Source organism: Condylura cristata, unplaced genomic scaffold (genome assembly GCF_000260355.1).
Source record: "Condylura cristata isolate star-nosed mole 26May11 unplaced genomic scaffold, ConCri1.0 scaffold00020, whole genome shotgun sequence".
NCBI classification, from domain to species: domain Eukaryota; kingdom Metazoa; phylum Chordata; class Mammalia; order Eulipotyphla; family Talpidae; genus Condylura; species Condylura cristata.
Window position 1 is genome coordinate 7,074,686 of NW_004567121.1, and position 25,435 is coordinate 7,100,120.

Genomic DNA, 25,435 nt, shown 5'->3' on the forward strand with positions numbered 1-25,435 from the left:
AGTACATTGGGAACATAAATTGGTTTTCTTAGGGAAGGACTGTAGGTATTTATAATTTTTCTCATGGAAGTAAAATGAAGATTGTGCCTTCTATTATACAGCCCCAAACAGATGGCATTCTGATTACCTCTTCCCCAATTTAACAATTCTTCCCACTCAGTGTCTCAGCCATTTTAGAAGAACTAAGTGAGTATGTGAAATCAGGACTTATCATGTGTCTCCATAAGACTGAAAGACTCAAATTGTCAATTAAAGAAGACTTCCAACTTCCGACTCCACTGAGAACGTTTGTGTTTTCCTTTACTTTCTGCACAGCTGAAATAGGCACAATTACTCACTCTACTTGAAAAGATTCTCAAATGTGAAAGAAGAATAAAATGTTGCAGACAAACAATTCACATTCCAACAATGCAAATCAGTGAAGTTCAAAAAGTTCTATCATTAGACATTTCAACTAAGCGTATATTTGCAAATACACAGATTTTTGCTTTACTTTACTTTATACTTTCTTTTTTATTTAGGTTACATTAGTTTTCCACATGACATATCTTTGAAGAATACAGGTTTAGACTTTTTCTTTTTTGTTAAGATTTATTTAAACATACAGAACTGGGGTATAGGCCAGAGGTGCAGGGGTGGTGACAGGCTTCACCAGGGAGAGAGCGGGGAGCAGAACAGGCAGATCAACGAGGTACACTGCTTTGGGGAGCAGCAGGCAAGACAGGAGAGGTCTGCCACGCCATATGGGTCACCTCTGGGGCAGGCCCAGGGATGGAACTCACACTCAAGTGGCTGTAGCTAGCTTGTAGTACTGAGTCCCAACCTCTTGTTCCACTAGGGATGGCCAGCTTTAGACTTTTTCAAATGTATATTGCCACTTGATTCTCAACACCAAAGTGTTTGATAAACTTCCACCATATTCAACTGGGCTTTCTGTAACCTTTGCTTCCATAAACCCTATTTTTCCAGCTTCTCTTCTGCAGTTCAAGTCCAAGGGTTTGTTTTTTTCTATTCCTCTGTTTTGTTTCTTTGTATAGCACATATGACTGAAATCATATATTTTTCTCCCTTCTGCTGGCTTATTTCACTCAACATAATCTCCTCAAGTTCCATTCATATTGACACAAATGGCAACATTTTGTCTTTACTTGTATAGTTGAATCACAGACCATCATGCTCATATACTGCATCTTTATCCAGGCACCCATCATCAGACACTTAGGTTGGATATTGTAAGCAGTACTTAAAAAAATGGGGTGCAAATATCTTTACAGAGTAGTAAACACGGAAGATACCTAAAAATTGATGTACTTCAGAAGAGATATGCAACACCATGTGGGTCAGCTCCCTGCCTGGGGATTGAACTTGTGCTGCAGTGGCTTTGGAGAACTTCATAATGAGGTGCTTTAACTTCATTGCATCACCAGGGAGAACCCAGATCTATTATATATTTATAAGAAGCTTCCATACTGTTTTGACTGAGCCTCTGAGGAAAAACTACTTGTAGAACCTCAGGTGATCAGCAAAGTCTGCAATTGAAGAGTCAGATATAGCCTGATTCCACTGAAAAAGTCTAGCCAACGAAGTCTGCTCAGATTTGACAATGGTTTCAAATCTTTCCCCAGCTTAAGTAGTTACAACACAGAGGGGGGCTTGTGCCCCTGACATTCTACAACAGCGCTCTCCTCACTTTCTATCTCCCGAGTCCCATGCTGCTGGGTGGATCCTCGGGTCACCACCCTGTATTGATTCTTGAGCTCAGGTCATCTCAATTAATGATGAAACTTCAGCCTATATAATAGAAAGCCCAGAGTCTCAGGTCAACATCCTAAATTCTAACACAAGGCCATTCATTATCTTAGCATTGAGAAAGATCTTAAGTTTCAACCATAGAAATAAACATAAAACACCCAAACAACATGCAAAGTCAAGAATTTACCCCCAACTAATAGGTCAAGCTAAACCATGGGAGTAATTCCTAGAGAAAGAACTAAGTAAATTACCTGAAGGCTTTGATGCATCAGTATTAAAACTGAAATTATGAATGAACAAAGCAAGAACTATAAGAAAGATAAAATATGATAAAGTTCCAAACAAGAACACAAAAGTTTAACTAAAAAATATAATAGAAATACTCAACAGTAAACTGGATGAAGCACAAGATATAATCTGTGAGTTGAGAGATGGGTGGGTAGTTAGAGAATTTGGCATTATATAAATAGCTCCATTTTCAAGTTGCTTTTGATTATAATTTTTAAAAACTCATTTATGCATACAGAACTGGAGTACAGGCCAGAGGTATTGGAGGGCAGGGAGGTGAGAAGATCCACTAAAGACAGAATGGGAAGCATAAAAAGCAGATTAACTAAAATACAGTGCTGAAGGGAGCAGCAGGTAGGTCAGGAAAGGTCTGCTGTGCCACGTGGGTCACCTCCCTGGCTGGGGATCAAACTCATGCTGCAGTGGCTGTGGATAGCTTTACAATGCTTCACTTTAACACTTTGCACCAGCAAGGATGGCTCTGATTATATTTTTTTTATTAAAAAATAATCCACATGAATAAAAAAAATGTAAGTCTTAAGTGTATACCTTGATTTTTAAAATATATGTCTACACCACTTACCATATTGCCTACTTCCAATCACTAACCTTTAAGTGTAACTAGTGTTTACCATTATTCTTATGAAATAACACAAGGAACTTTCTAAAAATGATATAATACAACATATGTTATTGTGTATCTCACATCATGCACTTAAAACTATATCTCTGAGATTCAAGTATCAGTAATTTGTTACTTTTATAATTGTGTATCAGCCCATTCTGTGACTATACCATTAATAATTTACCTTTTCAATTTTGATAGACATGTAGATTGCTTCAGATTTTCTTTTCATTTTGAATAGAACTGCTATAGACAGTTTACTCATTGGTGGGCAGAAACACTCACTTCTATAGGAGATGTATGATTGGTTAGAGTCATAGGCAATACCTAAGGACTAAGAAAAAGAAGAATGAATGGAGAGAAAAAACTGAGCAAAAAGTGTAACTGGAGAAGGAGGAAGATAAGGAGCATAAAATAGGAGGAAGATAAAGAAGAAACAAAGGCCCTCCCTGGTGGGTGGCCAATGGGTAAGGACGCAGCACTGCAAGCTAGCCAGAGCCGCTTCATTGTGAGTTTGATTCCCCTCGCGGAAGTGACCCACATGGTGCAGACCTCTCCTGACCCGCCTGTTGTTCCCCTCAGCAGTGTACTTCTAGATCTGCCTGTTCTGCTCCCCACTCTGTCTCTGGTGAAGTCTCATACCGTCCCTACACCTCTGGCTTGTACCCTAGTTCTGTATGCATACATAAATAAATCTTAAAACAAAAGAAGAAGAAATACAACAGAAGCAGCAACAAATGAGCTATAAGTGATTGGCAGTGTGCCATTTCCCTGACATGGTGTGAGGGACACAGGTTAGCACTCTATTTGCGGGCATGGAGGTGAAATCAAAGCATTCCCTGTACTAAGTTGGTAACTATAGAATGTATTAATGGCAAATGGAAACTCTCTCTGAAAAGAATTAAAACTGCAATTAAAAAAGTAATAGCAATACTAGGAAAGTGACCAGAGTAGAATTAGGAAATCTTAAAAATGACAAAATATTGAAATCATCAAATATAGAAGAACAAACAGCTACCATAAAGAAAACAAAAAACAAAAACAAACCAAAAAAACAGCAGTTTAAGTTTATCACAAACTTTTGTAGTAACCATAAACATGAAAATATAATTTTATATAGTACATGAGAATACATTGCTGGTAGGAATACAAAATGTACAACCACTTGGAACACAGCTGTATAGAGTCTCAGAACTAACAGTGCACCTTGCCTATGACCCAACCATGCCACTCCTCAGTCTTTACACCTGAAAGTTTGAAAACAGATGTCCACAACATTCCATGCACAGATATGCCTACCAATTTAATGAAAAATCACCCCAAACTGAAAATAACAGAAATATGAACTGGTAGAAGAACAGCCACGACAAAAAAATGGAGAGTATCCATCCAGTGAAATACTGCCCAGCATTGCAATGGAAATAATGGTTGGCAGATAAATTCAACAAGCTGCATGAATCCCAAAAGTAGTATGTTAATTAAAATAAAATTTCCCCAAACATTATATACATATTGACAGAGTATATAAAATAATTTCACAAGAAAAGTTTTAAAAAGGTGAGGTCAGGCCCTCCTGGTGGTGCAGCGGGTTAAAGCACTGCACTAAGAAGCTTAAACCAGTTTGTCATGAGTTTGATCCCCTCCTGCACCGGAGGAGATCCACATGGCATGGCAGACCTCTCCTGACCTGCCCACTCCTCCCCTCAGCAGTGTACTTCATCAATCTGCCTTTTCTGCTCCCCACTCTGTTCCTGGTGAATCCTCTCACCCTCCACATCTCTGGCCTGTACCCCAGTTCTGTGTGAATAAAATAAATAAATCTTAAAAAAAAAAAAAAAAAAGGTGAGGTCATTGTCAGGGAATGGGGCTTGAGTAGGATATCTCTACACAGAACATAAGAAAACTTCTTAGAAATTTCTTGTAAATATCCTATATTTTGATTGTGGTTGCATGATCATATACATTTGTCAAATATCAAAAAACCAAACACCTAAAATATGGTTTTGTATTGTTTACAAATGGACTGCAACAAACTTGCTTAATATATAAAACTACAGCTAAATCTTCCACTGAAAAAATGAAAGTTAACCAGCACATAGTGGAGAATAAAAAGGTGATATATCTTAATAACTTTATTTTTAAAATGCAATAATATAGATTTAAAGCTTAATGATAAAAATAAGAAAAGCTCCATTTTCCAAAAAGACATAACCAAACCATTCTATAAAAGTTAACATACATTCATAAACTAAAAAGGAATTTTTCTTAACCTAATAAAATGAGCTTATAAAATCAGTGAAATAAATGAAAACATAAGCAAAAATGGTTATAAATGTGGGAACATCAGAGGTCTTTTCTTATCTTTCTCTTTAAAACAATAAGAACCAAGCAACCAGTTCTATTTCACATTGGTTCTAGACAGCAGAATGATAAATGAGAAGAAAATAGATGTAAGTATGGGAAGTGGTGGGAAAATAATCATTACTCAGAGATCATATGGTCATCAAGATAAGCTCAAACTACAGATTATTATAATTAATTAACAAATTTACTTAGGGAACCAAGCATATTATCTAAAGACATGTTAAATTCTGTATGCTCACTGTAGGAAGAAAAATGAATTTTGCAACTTATTTCTTCAGAAATATGAAAATAAGTATACTTTTTTAACAACCAAACCCAAAAGATAACCAGAAAATATATTAATGATGACTAAAATGGCAATAAAAGTCATTATTTATGTCATTCAATTTCACTGTGAAACACTCTGGCAAGTATAGGTTCATCTGTGATCAGCAGGAACAGTTAGGCATTTATGAAGAGGTTGGAATAAGATAACTACTTAAAAATACTGAGTCAGTATGGCCCATGCCTTCACAAATTAAATTAAATTGCTGCAAGTCTCACTTTAATAACCCCTTCTAGTAAAAATTGTTGCAGACTAATTTTTCTGTGGCTGTTTTCGCCAATAAAATTTTAATCTATGATGAGCACTCATTTTTTCCTTAACAACATTTTAGCAAGCAGGAGAAGTAGCAATGTTTTATGCACCATGCTTTCAAAAGGAAAGAGAGTTGTAAGAAATGAAAAATAGCTTTGATCAATAAAGCATCTCTAAAGCCATAAAACATTATAAGTAAACTTACTCCCCAAAGTGTTCATAAAAGAAAGCAGATACACACAATTAGAACCATGAAGTGAAATAGCCCACCTGTCTTGCTAATGATGTCAATGACTAGCCCAAAATACCTTTGCTTAATCAGATAACATAATGCAGAGAACAAGCACTGGTATCAAGAAATAGAATTTCAAATTAAAACATGCCTTTTTGGAAAATAGACAACTATTCAAAGGAATATATTAAAAATGCTTTTGGCATCTTAGGTACCTGAGACAATGTCATCTCCCGTGACATACCAGGAAGCAGGCAGAAAGCTAAAAGGATGTCATCACTATCAAAATAAAAACATGCAATTGCAGGTTTCCAGTAATCATTGGTTACATGCATTAGAGAAGTGTGCAACATCAGAAAAACATTTATGCTGGAGCATCATCTAGCTTTATAAGAATAACTGGAATTTGAACAAGCTATATTTTGAGGATTTTGGTATCAGTTCCATTACATACTTCAAACCATTACTTATAGTTTGTGATTTTGAAAGAGGCTGAAACTCCTCCACTTGGTATCCATTACAAATTCAACTTGGTCTATATGTTTTGCCTCTTATTCTTCACCAACATGAGCGCTTACTGTGTTGGTTTTACTTCGTAGTACTTAGTCCTGAGCTGGGATACACTGCTTCAATTACAATCTGATCAGCATTTGCTTTCAAGGACTCTATTAGGGTCTTAGTCACTGGTGAACTTTCACTGATCTTTAATGTTCTTTACACATGTGAGGCTATTTTTTAAAGATTTCTTTATTTGTGCATATAGAACTGGGGTACAGGCCAGAGGTTCAGGGGTGGTGAGAGGCTTCACTGGAGACAGAGTGGTGAGCAGAACAGGCAGATCAATTGAAATACACCGCTGAGGGGAGCAGCAGGCAGGTCTGAAGTGGCTTTAGCTTCTTAGCACTATGCTTCAAACTGCTGCACCACCAGGAAGAGCCCTGCAAAGCTTTTTTTTATTGATTTCAGCAAGATGGCAGCAGAGTGAACAGGCCTGACTCATCTCTACACGCTCACTACCAAATGACAATAAAACAAGAACAACAGCCCTGGAGGGAGGGTGCACAGAGTCAGTATCAGCCTGTCCATATTGGTGTGTCAACATAGAAACTAGGACTAAGTAGACTAAGCGAACAGAGGGGCAATGACTGGTTTAAGTTTGGGGACCCCAAGCTAGAACAGTTGGAACCAACACCAATGGAGAGAACTAGGTTTGCTCATGTGTATTTCCTAATAGAAGTTATTAGTTACAGTCTGAAACTGATGAGAAACCTGCCTTTACTCTTACTGTACCTTTACTTGGTAGACAGTGTATAGGCTGTAATCCCCAAGAAATAGCTATATTTTCTGGCCTGAGATTCTCCGACTACATCAACAGAAATCATATTTTGTACTATGTATGGAAATGCACACTGGAACACCCCCTGACTGATTTGAGTGTATAAGCAATAAAACTCACGTGTTATATCAGTTGACTTTCAACTGTACACTAAATAACCCATTTAATAGAGATAAATAAGAGACTGTGAGGAAGTATGTTGCTCTGACAGTGCAGTGTAGGTAATGTTAGACCAGAGTCTGTAGTGCACATAGACATATCTGGCCCGTTGCTCTGTGAAACTGAACTTTGTAAAATGCTGCTAAGAAATATAAACATACAGTCACAAACATCCATGGATATAAATATTGGAAGAATCTGTGGCTAATTTTTAGGCATTTGTCCTATAGGAAAAGGGCCCTTTCCACTTTGATACTTCCTTCTCCTGTTTTGGGATGTGTTTAGTTATGAGGGATATTTGTCTTACAGAGCTCTTGCTCAGAACTTTAAGCCGTTGAGCTCACTCCCAATCCTACACCACACTTCTTCTGTATTTTCCATCTTGTAGTGGACTCGATATGAATACAGAACAATAAGAAAATATATTGCTACGCTTGAGTATAATAATTTTAAACGAGGAGAGAAAAATAGTTTACAACTGAGAAAAGCAGCTGGGTGAAATAGGTTCCGCTTCTCTGTTGGAAGAACTGTTTAAGAAGGGATTGAGGATTAGATGGTCCCTTGAGAGACTCCACAGAGGCAGGGCAGACAAAGTTGGTGAACCCTGCCTTAGACATGTACCTCAATCTCACATTTTTATGGGCACGCACACTGAGGCAGCACCATTGCTGCCACAGTCAACAGCTGTCTCATGAGGCTCTTCGGAGGAGAATTGCTCATCACCCCAACTGCTACACACCATAGAGGAAACTGCCCTCTGATCGTTGTGAGAAGTGCTGAGATAAGACTTTGATTCTGGCAGGTGCTGGGTGAATGTAATTTCCTTGCAAAATGTCTGCCATGTAATTGGGTGCTTGCAAGAGCTTCTGCTGGTGATGGTGTCCATGTTGCTGATGCTGGGACCCAGGAGGAATTAGAAACAATCTCAGCGGGAACCAGCACACACAGAACACTTCAAAATCTAGAGAGCTCACCACTAGGTACTAGTTATAACATGGTCCTTCTTTACTGCCTGCTGAGTAGAAGCTTTTAGGAAGAGATTAGACAGCCTGGAACCAATAATGGAATACAAGAGGTCACAAGGATGGGAGAAAAAAACAAGGCCTGAAGTAAACAAGAAAGGGAAGTAAATACAATCATTTTGGAATGTTTTGCTTGGAGTGAGATCTTAATTTAGACTTAATTTTTGTTTAAAAAGTTCATCTGAAGGCCAGAGTCCCATGCCCTCTCTATTGGCATATTGTGTCTACACAATGTGTCAGCCATGGACACTAAAAGGGCTGGAACTACAGAGACCAGTTGACATCCCTTGCTAGAGACATCAGCTGAAGGTGGTGTCCACCTGTGGTTCCTGTGTTGGTCCAGGTGATAATGTGAATTCTGCATATAGTTTTCTCAAGCAAACCTATGGTCAAGGGATGGAATCTATCAGGCTTTCACTTAATGCCCAAAGAGCTGCACAGGCTTCGGGATCCACTTGGTTGACATCCTTTTCAGACATAATAATCATGCAGAGAGAGAGAGAGAGTGGATTCAATGTGAGGAATGTCATAACAAAAGTGAAATGACACAGAAAACTTGAGATGCCAGTAATCCAAACCATTTTCCTCTTACTTTAGGATATTTTAATACACTGTAAGTGAGAAAATCAAACCCTCCCTACTAGCACAGAATAAAATGGAACCTCTGTGGTTTCGTTTACCTCACACACAGAAAGCCTGTCGGCCCTCATTTCTGGATGTGGAGCTTGAATTCCCAGGTTTCAGTACAAGAGAGTTTAGGTATGCAGATTTTGGTTTACTGCTATTTGCCATTTCAATATCCCATTTCTTCAGGTGACATATGAGAACTATCGTGTATTGTGTTTCTTACTGAAAGTAAGTATGTGTCCATTGCCCTTATATTCTGCCTCAGGATGGGGAAGAGGCATATGGGAAAAGAGTATCAGGCCACTTCACATCTAAATTCCAAATTTTAGAAAGCGCCAATTTGGGATTTACCATTATTGCTGTGATTTATAGTGACCTTTATGCTGAATCAGATGCTTAGGTCATATAACATTAAAGTGATTGAGCTCAATAGGGAAAACTGTGTCAAAACGCTCATCATTATTTGCCAAAGTAAGGGCTTCCTAGTCTAGCAAGACCACATGTGAAATAACTATGACTAAGATCACTTTGTCACTCACTCTGGTTGCTGTAAACTTTATTATTATTATTATTATTATTATTATTATTATTATTATTATTATTATTATTATTTTGCCAGTGCATGTCGTTTAATGCTCTCTTCTTATTCTTAGAAGTCAAAATATAATGTAAATCAGAGGAAGATGATGGGACCCAATTTGTCAAAACTCAGTAAAACCAGCTTTCATTGTGGTTCCAAGAACACCATTGGCAAAAGTAGCACCTATTAAGTTAAGCACACATTAACATTGGACATAATACCCCAAATAATTAGGCTTACCTGGTTTAAAAAGCCAATATTCTGGATCAGGCCAGATTCTCCCATTTACAAAGAGCTGGAAGACTGACTACTAGCTGTGTGTGTGTGCGTGTGTGTACATGTGTGAAAGAGAGACCTTTTTCACTAGGTACCTGAGTTAGTTTCAAGCTCAGTATCTGAACTTCAATAAGTTTGTGACAGATATTTTTCACTCACAGCTTTTGTGCTTTCCAAACTATGATAAACAATTGTCAAGGAATGTATCTCTGGAATTGTGTTCTGCATACACAAATGACATCATTTAAATGGGACTGTTTAGACTTTGAGCCACACAAGCTTCCAGAAGGAAGATAAGTCTGTATAAAAGATTATGAAGAGTATCTTAAAATGGGGGAATAATTGGTTGGTATTAGAATGACTATTCTGAATTCCTGTTTAAGTACAAAACTCAGAGTTAAACTTAATTCCCTACCTCTGCATATACACATTGTTCAGATTCATAATCAAAATTCTTTACCATACCACATTAATACATACCCCCTTGCCTATTAGACAGAATCACAAAATAATTGTATATATATTGTATGTATATATATATATATATATATGTGTGTGTGTGTATACATATATATATATACACAAAAATATATATACACACAAATATATATATATACACACACACACACACACATATATATACACTTATTATATACAAAGCATGGATTTTTAACTATATGTTTCTACTTATATGTGGGTCAATTTAATTTGATTATTGTATTGACATATTGCCACATTATATAAGGTTTAGATGTACATCATTGATAACAAACATACATATTTTACACTGAGCTCACAGCTAAAAGTCAAACTCTATATTTTCTTTTGTGTCTAGGTATATTTAATTTCTCCTATGATTTCCTCATTAACCCAATTGTCATTCATCCATTTATTTTTCAATATAAACATGAGAGATTTTCCCTGATTTCTATATAAGTTTTGCTACCAAGATTGTCAGACTATTTGATATAATTTCAGTCCTCATGATTTATTGACATAAGTTTTGTGACAGCATGTGGTCAATACTCAACAATGTTCTTTGTGGTCTTGAAAAGTTGTGGACTCAGCTTATGGGTGGGTAGTGCCTTATAAATGTCTATTAAATCCATAAATTCTCATATAAGTCTATTGTTTGGTGATGATTTTATCTGGTTGATCTGTTCATTGATAAGAGAAGGATGCTGATGTCTCCTACCACAGTTGTCTGTCAATTTGGTTACTCCTGATATATCTATTCAGATTTGCTATTTCTTACTGATTCATTTTAACAAGGTTGTATGCTTTCAAGAATTTATCCATTTCTCTTAGGATATCCAATTTATTGCCACATAACTGTTTGTACTATTATTTTATGAGGTAAAAATTGGACATATAGTGAAGCTGAACATAAAGCTGCTTTGTAACCCTAACTTTCCTCCCAGGAATATATTACAGCAAACCCATTATACACATGGACCAGGCAATGTGCATATAGCAATCTCATTTATAAGTTCACACAAGAGAAAATAAACTATATGTTCATCAACAGTGAATTAGATAAAGTATGATTTGTTTTCAAAGAGTAATTCTAGGTAATAGTGAAAACTGAATGAACTACATCTAAATGCATGAGAAGGGAAGAATCTTAGACATATTATGTCATATAAAGGGGAAACGGCCAGGGGTATGTTATAAATGTCAAAAAACAACCAAAATTTGTAATATGTATTTTAAGTATTTTCTTTTTAAATTTTTTTTTATAAAAATGGAGCTTCCATATGACCCAGCAATCCCACTCACTGCAAAGTATCTACCCAAAAGACACAAAAACACTGATTCAGAAAGACACTTGCACCCCCATGTTTATTGCTACTTTATTTACAATAGGAAAGACATGGAATCAAGGCAAATGCCCAAAAATGGATGACTAGAGTAAAAGGATGTGGTACATATACACAATGGAATATTACTCAGCAATCAAAAAGATAAATACATGTCTTTTGCAGCAACATGGAAGGAGCTGGAAGGTATCATGCCTAGTGAAATAAGCCAGAAAGAAAAGGAAAAATGCTGGATGGTTTCACTCATAACAGGACTATAAAGGACCACAGGAAAAAATAATAATAATGAACAACTATATACCAGAGACATTTTACAGGGGTTCAGTGGGGAATGGGATCAAAATGGGGAAGGGGGGAAGCACTGGACTATGGTGCTGGCACATGGGTGAATTGGTTATGGGAAACCTATGGGGATTATAACTGAGATGGAAAAGGCACAAACTGATGTAAAAAAAAAACTAGTATATTATTTTTTTAATATTTTAAAATGTTATTTATTTTCACATACAATAGCTGGAATGTAGGCCGGGGGTGTGGGTTGGTGAGAGGATTCACCAGAGGCAGCATGGGGAGCGAACAGGTGGATTGACTGAAATACACTGCTGAGGGGAGCAGCAGGCAAGACAGGAGAGGTCAGCTGCACCATTGGGGTCACTTTTCTGGTCTGGACAGGACTTGTGCTGCAGTGGCTGCCAATAGCTTCATAGTGCTGACCCTTAACCTCTTGTGCCACCAGGGAGGCCTCTGTAACATATTCTAGAGTCACATGTACTGACAAAACTGACTAAAAGGAAAGAAAAAAAAGAAAGTAAAATTCAGTACATAATTACCATGTAAGGGGAAGGAAAGATATACTTTTGACCTTGAGTTAAAAGATGGTCTTGGTAGTCTCCTCATACTTTCTTATTTCTTAAAAAAAAAAAAAAAGAAAAGTGGAAGGGCTTATTCCCCATTTTTCTTGATAATAATAAAATGAATAAAAGGTAATGGATTGAGTGAAGCCACAGAAGAGACAAGAGAAGTGCATGGAGACAATTTAGGCTGAGAGTGTAGTTAAGATCAAATTTAGTGAAAGAATATTTCAGGAATAGATTGTGGAGTGGTATGTGCTACATTTTTCTCTACTGTTCCAATTTTAAATTATGTGTTCAATTCAGAAGAATCCAGAATGTTCAGTCTTGACTTCAATATCTGTTGAGAATGAAATGTTCTAATTCACAAGGGAAGAAAAGGAACTATAAAATGCAAATGGGATAAGCTAGAACAGATAAAATTTAAATTAGCCACAGATAGGAGTACAGATATGACATTTATGAGAAAATGATTTGACTTTATAAAGTTATAAAGATTGTTATTATCAATGAAAACCCAGTTTATAAATTTGAAGTTCTCTATGGGAGTATACAAGTATCTCAAACAAGGAGCTATTGAAAAGCGTAACTTTTATTTAGGACTGTTGAAAGTGAACCATTATCTAACAATACCAGGTAAACTTTGAGTATTGATTTACACATATTATCTAGCGATTATAAAGAAAAAATCAATAAGCATTATTTATTCTACTACTTATTTTTTAGTTCCTCTGTGGTACACAAATAAGTAGGTAAGTATCTGCTGAATAGATGTATTACATACATAAGAGGCCACTGAGCATGGGTAGCTCTATTGTGCTCTGGTAATCTTGAACTTCACAAGATTTTAGTTTACTGAATATTCCATGTCCCTCTAAGAAATTTAAGACTCCAAGACATGCACTTGAAAACAGGGGAATCAAGTGAAAATAATAAAGCTCAGAACTTTGGGCCTGTGCATTCTTTTATTTATTCTTGTGGAAATGCATTCTACTTATGGATAGAAATTTGCATACTTGGTTCCTGAAACCTCCTAAGTAAAGTGTCCTCTTTACATTCTTGTTTCTATTTAGCTTTCAAGAGCACAGATTTCCCAGTGAAACTCAGGTTATCCAGGAAGCATTAACAAAGAAAATCAAAAAGAAATGTGGCTGTGGGCAAGGAAAATTTTTGTTGTTGTTGTCACATAGATGTCAATCTTTAAGTTAAGATAAAGATATGTGCTTCGATTATTTATTTTAAAGATCAGTAATATTATCATCCACATGTCACCTTGAAATAAATTTATGTACCTTCGTAGCTTATCAAGACAGAGTAACAACTATAGTTCATTTTGTATTTACTTTAGAAAAGAAGAATGATTATTTAATTATTCAAATTTTGTTTATTTAAAATACTTATCTGCAATGAAAAGAAGGTGGATTTAACATGTCAACAATTTAAAAGAAACTTTAAGATGCCATAATTATTAATATAGGAATAGATTTTGTGGTGAAGCATACAATTCTATCAAGAATGAATGAGGAAAGAAAACTAGAATTAATTGAACATAAGATAAGTGTTCACTGTTCTCAAATACATTTTTCAAGAATTATCCCAACAAAGCTCTGGTAGATATATTATCCTTACCTTACATCAGCAACCTGTGATTCAGAAAATCTAAGTAACTTGTCTAAGCTGAGCAACTTGTCTACAGTCACATAGATGTTTCTGCATCTAGCTCAGCTCCACACCTCTTTGTTTTGAGACAAATTCCTGACCTCTGTAACTTAAGTTCTTTTCTTAATATATATTTTGTTTATGTATACAAGAACTGAGGTGTAGGATAGAGGTGGTGGGGGTAAAAGGATAAACCAGAGAGAGAGTAGGGAGCAGAACAGGCAGAGTGACTGAAATGCTCTGTTGAGGAGAGCAGTGAAGAAGACAGGGAAGTCTGCTGGATCCCTAGCTGGGGAGTGAACTCATACTGCAGTAGCTGCCGATAGCTTCATAGTGCTGAGACTTAACCCCTGTGCCATCAGGGACGCCCTATCGCTTAAGTTCTGAGGGAAAACAATGTATTGGCATTCTTTCTATCACAAGACACTCATTTAATCTTTTTCTTATCACTTTTTATTTTAATTGGGAAGAAAAGAGGCATAGAGGGAGACAGAAAGAGAGAGACAGAGTAAGAGAGGGAGCAAGCGAGAGATTGAAATAAAAAAATGTGCAATAGACAAATGAGAACATAAATATATTCTTGGTCTTCATACAATATTACTATCCAGTCATAATTTGCTGGTACAATTTATAGTTAAATGTGCAATAAACAAGTTAATTCCTGACATATTTTTCTTTTACTTTATTAAATATTCCAGGTCCCTTCAAGACATTTAGAAATCCAAGACATGCACTTGAGAAGATGGGAGACTAACTAAAAATGATAATGATAAATTAAGATTCATGAAAATAATAAATAAAATTTTGCTGCTTAATTTATTTCATGTATGTATTTCTCTTTCTGTGTAATTGGCCAGAAATATCTTTTATTATAGTAACTGTAAAAATAATATAGTTATAGAATACATTTTATTAATATTTTTGAATTATGACCTTCCATTAAATATTTCATTCTTAAATTTTCTGGATTAGGAAGGTTTTTATTCCCCTAAAGTAGCTGAGAGTTGAATATTAAAATAATTTTAATGTTCAACTTAAATTATTTTACTTTTTATTTAATATTTTAGCCTGGCATGTTTTCTTAGTAATGTGAATATGGTTAATAATTCACTAGCAGGTTATGTATGTCAGTCATTCCTTTCTTCTTATTCTGCTCCCATCTTTGTCTCCTGTGAATTCTTTCACCCCTGTACCTCTGGCCTATACCCCATAAACAATTTTTTTTTAAAAAAAAGTCTCCTGAAAACTGCTCAAGGAAAATGTAATTTTAAGCAGACATGAAATTCTTCCAAATTCTTAGGTAAAATGAGTCTGACTCCACTAGAGCAAAGGAGAAGATCCTCTTTCACAGCAAACCAATTCTCTATGTACTGGCCAAAGGCAGTACAAGAGAGGTTGGGAGAAGGACATATAGAAACTTAATGGATTCTTAAGGGGTTGGATAAACTAATTGGCAAGTGTTGTTCTGATCCATGAAAGAACTATGCCACATGAAGTGAAACACCTTAAACATAGCGATTTCTCAAAAGACTAAAATATTAATGATAATGTTAAAATGAAGTTAGCCCAGAATGATAATTAGCCTTACCTTGTGACCATCACATTGAACTTATTCAATAAGGTTCAAATCAAATTGTTTGGCTTTCAATACTCTTGCTGCAATTGTATATATAGAGCATACCATCTGGGTTCACAAGGATAGGACATATTACATATGCATCCGTCCTTTAAAGAATAGATCTAAATTTAGCGTATATTAAACAAAATCACTGAAAATTAAAAATTATGGAGAAAAAGATGTTCATAGTCAGCACTGAAAATATAGTCCCCAAATATGAAGGAACTTAAATGACAATAAGTATAACAAATATCAACTTAGAAAAGATGATGTTCATTTGATTTTACCTGATCACTGATTCAATAAACATTTTACTGAAGTCACTGGGATGGAATGTATAACAAATATTTATTCTGTTCATTTGATATTCTGCTGGAAACTGGTAAAGGGGGTAAAAAGAAAGTCCTCCAAAACCTTTTTTTTGATGAAGCTCCTGATAGCATAATGTGTCTGTATAATTTTTATTAGTTAATATAATTGAAGTGAAAAAACTGTTGGAAATATATAGGGTTTGAAGCTGCAGAAATGAAATTACCTAATTACATCACATGTGTTTTGTACTGAGATTTACTTTGTCTGATTTTTGCTTTGCCTCTAATAAACCCATCAGACAGAATGACCAGTCTTGGACTTTCTTGCTTGGCACTTAACAGGCCTCCAGCATGCTGCCTGAAATGGTAGGAGTGCTGTAAGTGTTTGTTGAATGAACGAATACATGAATTATTAATTAAATCAATTATATGCTGACTGTGCTCCTTTGCCAAGACTGTCAGTGTTTTCCAGACTAACTCAGGGCCATTTAAAAATCAAATAGGTACACAACAATTTCTGCACCTGTAAACCATGCTGTTGGTAAAATAGCCTTTTGTAATATCCAAACGTGAACTATAAGTATTCCAGAGTAAGGAACTAATGGTGATTCTGATTAGCTACTTACTTCTGATTCTGTAATGATGGTATACTAATGTAAAACAAATACATGATAAATACATAGATGATGTAAGGTAGATAGATAATAAAAAAAATTATGTATTTATAGATCTAGAAACTTTTGCTATAATTGCACTATAGAGGGTCACAATTATTTCCCTGATGGTTTGCTTAGATGATCTTCACTTTACTGTAACTGGAGATTTAACTTCTAGAATGTGTTTATATTTATATCTGGGAACTTAATCTGCTCCAAAGATATAGATTACCTCTTACACATAGTTTTACATTCTAACAGGTTTGAGATTATTCCTTCTTTGAAACTTTCATTTACATCCTGAGATCCTATACCTTCCTTGTTTTTTCTTCTACATGAGTAGCTATTGTCTTTGAGCCTCTATTGTTGAATTATTCTTATCTTCCCAAAGTCTAAAGCTTGGATTTTCCCAGGACACAACATTTGAAAATGTTTGGTTCTCTAAATATATTTCTTTCTAGGTCAGGTGTTATAACATCATTATCCATCAAAATGACATTTTAATATACCAGTTACTCAGCTTAAAGCTGGAGTCTTCTTTACTCTCTCTTTTCTATTAATTTGCTTATTACCCATCAGTAAATACTGTCAATGTGATTTCATCAATCCAAGTCCAGGTATCGTTCCCTTAACTTTCTACCATGACTCTTCACTAGTCTATTGCTATCCCACTTACTATCATAACCAGCATGATCCACATATAATGTCAATCAGATCCTGCCACTTCTCCACCAAAGGTTAATACTTTGGAGTACCTCAGAGAATAAATACAAAGCCCTTCAGTAGTTAGCAAAAGTAATTCTCAACCAGACGCACTTGCCTCCAAGGATATTGGCCAACCATCTGGGGATAAGTCTGGTGATTTCAATGCAGGAGGGGGTTTTCTTGTTAGTGAAATTCTAGTTAATGCCTAGGAAAGTCCCCTTTACAAGTAATCATCTGACTCAATTTACAATGGTGATGAAATCAAGAAACGTTTGTATGAACAATATGAATTGCCGTTGTTTAGAACGCTAACCTGACTTTTGATCACTGCTTTTCTTTAGGCAAGCCCAATGTTGTCTTCCTCTACCACATAAATTTAGGATGTTGTCTTTGTTGCGTCTTTTGTCTAGAATGTGAGCACCCCAAAAATAAATTCCCTGAAAATACGACCTTTCTAAGAGGACTGAGAAGGTAGTGCCTACTTTAGAAATCTTTTGAAAGTCAGAGCAATTTGTGATATATGTCTTTTCTGATCTCAGTTCTCTTCACAAGACCAATTAGCAATTCCCATGGACAAAACACTGTTGTGAAATTCTCAAAACTTGGTGATGAAGCTGAAATAGATACTTGGACTACAGAGATGGAAGACAACCACATTGGAAGAAGAAGAATAATCCCATGTATATGCCAAAGAGACCAGAATCATAGAAACAGAAAACAGATTGGTGGTCCCAGAGGCAGGGCTGGGATTGGGATGTATGGAATGGGAGAAAATAATCAAAACTGCCTATTATAAGATAAATAAATTTGGTGATGTAATATATATCATAGACCATATAGTTGAAATACTGTATTGCATGTTTGAAACTTACTAAGTGATTAGAATTCAAAACCTCTCATCAAAAAACATAGCTCTGTTAGGTGATGGATACATTAATTAAACTTTTAATTATTTTGCAACATATGTGTAATTTATATGCATGTAAATCATTATGTCATATACTTTAAACTTATGTAATGCTATATGTAATGCTATATGTCACTCAATCAAATTTGAAAATACAATTATTTGTTTTCTCACACACCCCTACCGTAATTGATTCACCAGAGAAAGCTGAAAGATGGGAAAGCAAATTCAGGTCAAAGGAAGACAAATCTGGACAATAAGCCTGCGAATCCCTTTTTCTTGAAGATGATTAGTGACTTAACTGCATGTGTGTGGAAAGGATAATAAACTATTAGTTTGCTATGGGGAAATTATAGGGTATGCTATGGAAGTGACGAGTAAAATCATGTAAAAAACATCATCCATATTGTCTAGAATGTTTTGTTAAATATGCTTTAATAGAAAATGTTATAATACTATTTTTGAATTATTGTCTAGAAAAGAAATATAAATTCCCTTTATTGTCCTCTGAAGCAATAATGTCACACTTTCTTCAACAACTTGGGAATTTTTGATGTGCAAAATTTTTTAGTTACTTCTTTAGGACATTTATAACATTATCAGGGAAATGCTATTGAAAACATAGAAAGAATTTTTTTTTTTAGTGTAGTAGGATGTTCTATTATTTTGTTATTTATTTTTAGTTTATATATATATATATATATATATATATATATATATATATATATTTACATTGTTGTTTATTTTGAAATGTTTACTTCCCCTTCCCCTACTTTGCTAGGCATCATTACTACAATTCCCCACATTACTACAGTTCCCCTCTCTCCCTCCTTCAGATCCCTCCATCCCTCTTTCTCTCCCTCCCTGTTGGATATCTCTGGTTTATAATTGTCTGTTTGTTTGTTTGTTTTTTTTTTTTTTGGTTGTGCTTTGTATTGTAATAACAATACATTTTTTGAAAATATAGAAAGATTTTAACGTAACTTTATATATGGAGGCCCTGGAATCAGATTCTGACCTCCTCCAATTTTGAGGTATGTGACCCTGGTACAGCTATTTAATCTCTATGCACATCAATTTGTACATATTTTAAATGGAATAGCAATACCACTCACTTTATATGACTTTAATGAATAAACAATTTGACAGAAATAAAGTTTACTTAAGAACTTGAATGATGTTAGAAAGATAAGTTGCATAGCCATATATAGCTATCACCATCATCTCCTCCTACTCCTCACTCTTCTCTTTTTCCCTTCATCATGTATAGAAAGTGGCAGATAAATTATGGGTAAAATAACACTCAGTTAAGCAAGAATGATTTCAATTATTCCATGTATCTCTTACGAGGTTAGAAAACATAAGGCGTGGCCAAAGGTGGTAGGATAATGTATAGAGAATATGTGACTTCAATGAAACAATATCACATGGTAAAGAGGGAAGAGCTAGGAGACTGAGGTAATAAGTACTAAGGGTTCTGTAGAGAAAGAGAACTATGTGGCCCGGTGAAGAATGGAAGTCCTCTATAGTTATGGCAAAATAGGGAGAGAAATGCTGAAGGAAATCATGACACTGTTTTTCACCTAGTCATAGAAGGAGTATTTTGCAGAATTACCCATTAGTTGATTAATTACTTGCTGAGAAAAGATGCTTTTATATATATCTGATTTTATTTTTACATCTCCCATTCTTTTCATGTAATACGTTCATTCACTCTCTAATAAGAAAGAAGGACCATAAAGAAAAAAAATGGGAAAATATGTTAATGATACTATGCAAGAAGTTAAGACTCCTTTTGTAAGTAAATTCTTTTACTTCATCCACCCGAAAGAGGTTAGAAGTTGAAAATTGCATCTATTTCAAATGTCAACATTGGTGAAAGTCTATTTCTATCTACTTCATTTGATTAGCAACTATTTACATTTTCACATTACACCACTGATGGAATTTCCTTTTTACTTAAATAAAATTCCTTTATGAGCTACTGTAGAATTTGAACTTGACGATAAAAGAGATAACATACATAATTGCTATTTGTCAGGGGGCATCTCTGGATCTCAATACATATATTCCCAAATGATTTTAAAAATGTAAATTAGTGGCACATTTTTGGTCTCAGAAAGATCCTAGAACTGGAGGATGGGGTTTGCTATTGGGTTTAGCGCCCCTCAGCAGGCTGCTTTAGCTATCTTTGAATTAGTGTATTGATTTGGATATTTCTTCTTTGTAAGATATAGGGGGAATATCTGGAAACTGCTGATTCATTATCAGTTCTTTGTATGCTCTATTCGGCAATGGACTTGAGGTATACTATTACTAGCATTATTTTTTTTTTTAAAGAAAACTGAAAGACATAGACACCCTCAGACATAAAACTTGTCTTTTCAGATTTTATCAATGACATCTTTTGTATTAGCAGTAGGGAGAGGTTTTTCTAATTAAGAGATGATGTGAGTCATGTTACAGTGATGACCTATTTAGTTCCTGCCTGGTAACAGCACCTGGCTGCTCACGGAGGCAATGTTGTGAAGCAGGGGTTTTGGTGAGCAAGATATTTGTGCCTGAGTAGTTGTAGTAAGCAGTAAGACTGAAATTAGGGTAGTTTGTGTATGTGGTTTATTTTTATTTTTGATTCAATAAGCGACTAAATGTGACCATGTGACATATGCCTTTTTGTTTTCCACCGATTTCTGTAATTTGGGGAAATTCCCACTTGTCTGATTCATCACCAAAAATTTATAAGAAATTTGAAAATTTGGTATATACTTAAAGGAATCTATGTTAAGATTTTTTCCTGGATGCCTATTTTCTTTAATTTTTTTTATATTTATTTTCTTACATCATTGTTAATTGTTGGACAGTTAATTGTTTGACCTTTCCACTGAGCTGTATCCCCACTTCCACACTCTCTGGCTCTTTCCACCCCTGTTTTGACCTTTCCTCTTCCCCTCAACTCCCCCGCTACATTCCTCAGATCTATTGTCAGCTTGCACTTTTTAAAAAATATTTTTCTTGGCCTTTTGTTTAGTTTCTCTACGTTCTACATATGAGTTAAAACATGAATGTCCCTTAAAACATTCAAAACGGTTCCATATATGAGCCACTATACCACAACTAGGAATCTACCCAAAGGATGCAAAAATACTAATCCCATGTGAAATTTCACTCCTATGTTTATCGCACCACTATTCACATTAGCTTGAATGTGTATTTTGAGTGAAAGTCTGACATTTGGACCTCATCTGCCTATTTGTCCTACCAGTCTGTAGATTCTATATCCTGTATGTGGTTGGGATAATTCTGCCAAGGCTTTCCTTTCTCCCTCTGCTAATCTAATCAAACATTTACTCTGCTAAAACAAAGATGGAACCTGGGAAATTTTTCTTATATTTCGATTGCCACTTGAAATCACAGACACGATCTGCCCCAGATCATTTGAATACCTCATATATCTTTGACATTGCAGGTTTTGCATGCTTTGAAAACAGTTTTGAGTCTTTCCATAGAGAAGGGATTCAGTCTCTGACATGGGGGCTGAAATTGTGCTCATCATTGTTCGTGGCATACACAAAATATGGTTTATAATGGGTCGGGTTGGCATCATTTGGACATGGCATAGATGCAATATTCCCGAAGTCCCCCATTAAAGATATAACTGTTTCTAAGTCTTAGCGCTGAATCCTTCATTAAATGCTGGAGCATGTGACATAACATTCTTTCCCATTGCTAGCTTAATATTTAGCTACTAAAACCTGAGACAAACACCTTGATGCAACCCTCAGGTCTCCACAATTAGCCACATTTGCTAATCTTTCCCAATAGGTCTCACTAGACAGAGGAGAATGCAAAGTTTTAATTTGCTAATCACCCAGTTGGATAAGGGCTGTAGGGGGAGATGCTAATCGTCTACAGACATCTGTAATGACCCTTGGACAAAACCGAGGAAAACTAAATCAAAGCTTTGACAAGGGCAGGAGAGCGGAAACTGAAGCCCTAATTGTGGTCATGTGAAGTGCACTTTCCCCCTTTGTATCTTTTGTTGGAGAAATGCACAATGCTTTATAAAGTAACTTATGGACAGAACCAAAAATGACTTTTTCCATCTTCGGGATAAATGGTCAAACTTGATCTGTGAAATACGCAAAGAGAGACTGACATTATGGTGCAAATGTAACAGACAAAGGTTTGGAGGAGCTTTTGCCAGTTAAATTTGGCTAACCTGCAGCAAGCCTATTGTCAAGCCAGCCATGCTTCACTGAGCTCCCTTCCACTTTTGTTGTCATGTTTCCTCTTTATGGTTAAGTGAACCTCAAAACAATGACAAAGAAATATGCACTGAGTCACATATTCTAAGAAATAGACTGTACTCCCCTCAAATCGAAATAACGGCACTTTAATTCTTGGATTTTCCACATTTTCTTTGGTAAAGCTCCTATTTGCTTTCTTTGAATCTGTATCAGTTCATGCAGTTCTGCCAAGGGGGGGAAGCTCTACAGGACACTGCCACTTTAGCACTTGAAATATTAAGATGAACAGAACAAGCCAAAGGTAAGCTTGCTTCCTTGCAGTATTTTTAGTGTCTGTTTCTTTGCTGGTAAGGTTGAGTTTTGTAAATTGAGAGAAGTGTTGTTTAATATCCATCCTGAGACAAATCAACTACTCTTGCTGCTGTTTTTAATGGCTGAAGTGCAGAACAGAAAATGAAAACGAAGCTGTGACGCCACTTAACTTATGAAACAAAGTAAAGCCTTGAGTTTCTACTGAAAGAGAGACATGCGCTGATAGAACTGTCAGAGTTGAATGTTGTCTCTTTAGAAAAAGAATAACATTCCCTAGCTTCAGAATTTAACTTCCTGGGATATTTCATAGTGGACTTGTTTTAGAAGATGAAATTCTGTGATGTTGTTTGCTGGTAGAAAAAAAAAAAAATGTAAGCTTGGTCTAAAAGCAAAGGCTGCCAATTGTGTGAATTTTTCCCTCCTCTCTGATGTACATTCTTCTTGTAATGAAAATAACTTTCATCAAAGTACTTTTTAAAGCATTGGAAGGTAACATGCCTTCCCCAAACAGTTAAACTTCAGAGATGTTGGTTTTGTGTATGTGTGTGTGTTTGGTAAAAGTTGCTAAGTCTACTCAGGGTGAAAGGCTGACATTTATGATTCATATAATTGTCCTTCCTAGAGCTGCATCCTTGAGAGAAGATCTAATGGAGTAGGGCATCGTTTTTAGTTTTCTCCCCACAGCAAGTTCTCTGGTTTCAGCCTTCCAAATTCTCTAGTATTGAGTTTTCTTGCTGGAGAAAGGCAAGCAACTTCCTCTAAAACACTTTCTAAAAGCTCCCAGTCAATATTTCAGTGCTGCTCCCTACATGATCTTGACAGCTCCTCACTCTGTCCCTCACTGTGTTCTGGCCTCAGTTTTCTCAGCAGGTGTCTATCAACACATACCCTGACTTCTAGTCTTTTACCATCTCCCGGAAATGCAAAGCCTCATTGATTTCTCCTGCTCTCTTTGTGTTTCTTGCCTTCTGACACAAGAGTAAATGGAGGCTTTCAGATGGAGAAACTCACATGTTCAAAACTTTTCACCTTAATACAAGTCCCACACACCTATTCCTTTAAATAAGCAATAAAATGGAAACGGTGTGCTAAGCATTTCAAGGACCCTCTGCAGGTTTTTTATGTTAGCAAAAGAAAGACTTAAAAAAAAAAGTCTTCTTAAAGATAAATAATAGCTGTCAGATGCTGCTTTTGTAGCAAGCTGTTTGCTTTCCCAGGAGTATATGAATTGTAAAATTGATATAGAATTGGAAATAGTTATGATCACAGCATCCCACAGAAGTGTGACACCATGTGGCCAACTTCACCCATATTTGAGGGTGAAGAATCCAAACATAACTTTCAGTGCTACCATGTTCATAGACTCAGAGAGAGGGCAAATCATTGCCTTCAAATTTCATTTACTAATCTCTCCCAGGGAAGAAGTAGACTCACTGAAATAAAGGGCTGATGATTTACTGTATGTTTCAAATTCATGGCACTGCTAACATCCCATTCAATGGAAACTCTATCAGTAAATAACATAACTTAGAAGAATTGTTGATAATAAACATATTCATAAATATCTAACACTATATGATTGTACTGCATTTACTGTGGATAGGCAACATTTGTATAAGGATTGGCGAGTTCTCTGGTCCTTGACTACACTACGTATCGGTAATTATTGGGAAAACTCAGAAACCATAGAAATAACTGTGAATTTCTTAATGTAGATTCAGAAATTTAAGAACTATTCTGCTGGCTTACAACTAGCTTTCCTGATGGATGTTTACTTGGAGTCTGAAACTATCTGTTTTCTGCTAAGAAAAATATATTTAGAGGTAATCTTAGCTAACACTATTTTCTATAGCTTTTATTTCTTCATTATTTCCAATGAGACATGACAGTGATATAAAGGGAAATTTCAAAAAACAGTACTATGAAGCATATTTAGAAAAGATGTGAAAAGATTTAGAAAAGATATAGCTATATTTTCATTTAGAAAAGATCGCTATTCTAAAATAGGGAATTTCTACAAACTTCTATAACTTTAAAATTTAATTAATAAATCTCTCTAATTTCAGGAACATAAATAAGTTTTGTTTCTTTTTCATATCTCTATACACAATACTCCTTTATAATTTTGTTTGTGTTGTAAGTTTATATGGTGGGGTTAATTGAATCCAGAGTGGCAGGAGTTGAGGAAGGATCTATGTTATCATAAATGTCAATTTTACATTTCAGTTGAATAAATCATTAATTTATAATGAGAAAATTGCCCTAAAATTAGTGGAAAGAAAAAATAATATGAAGATTTCTGTACTGTACTGGGTGTGTTTCAGCTTCATCTATTACTCCTGAAATCTCATGTGTGTTTTTGGTCCTCAGTCTCTACTCCCTACATACTCTCCACTTAGACAAAATTTGATCCCTGCCTATTTTTACTCCTTTGGCTAAATTTTCAGACATTTACTGTTGTAATAGGTAATAAAATGTAATTTATAAAATATTCTTTCAACTAAACCAACA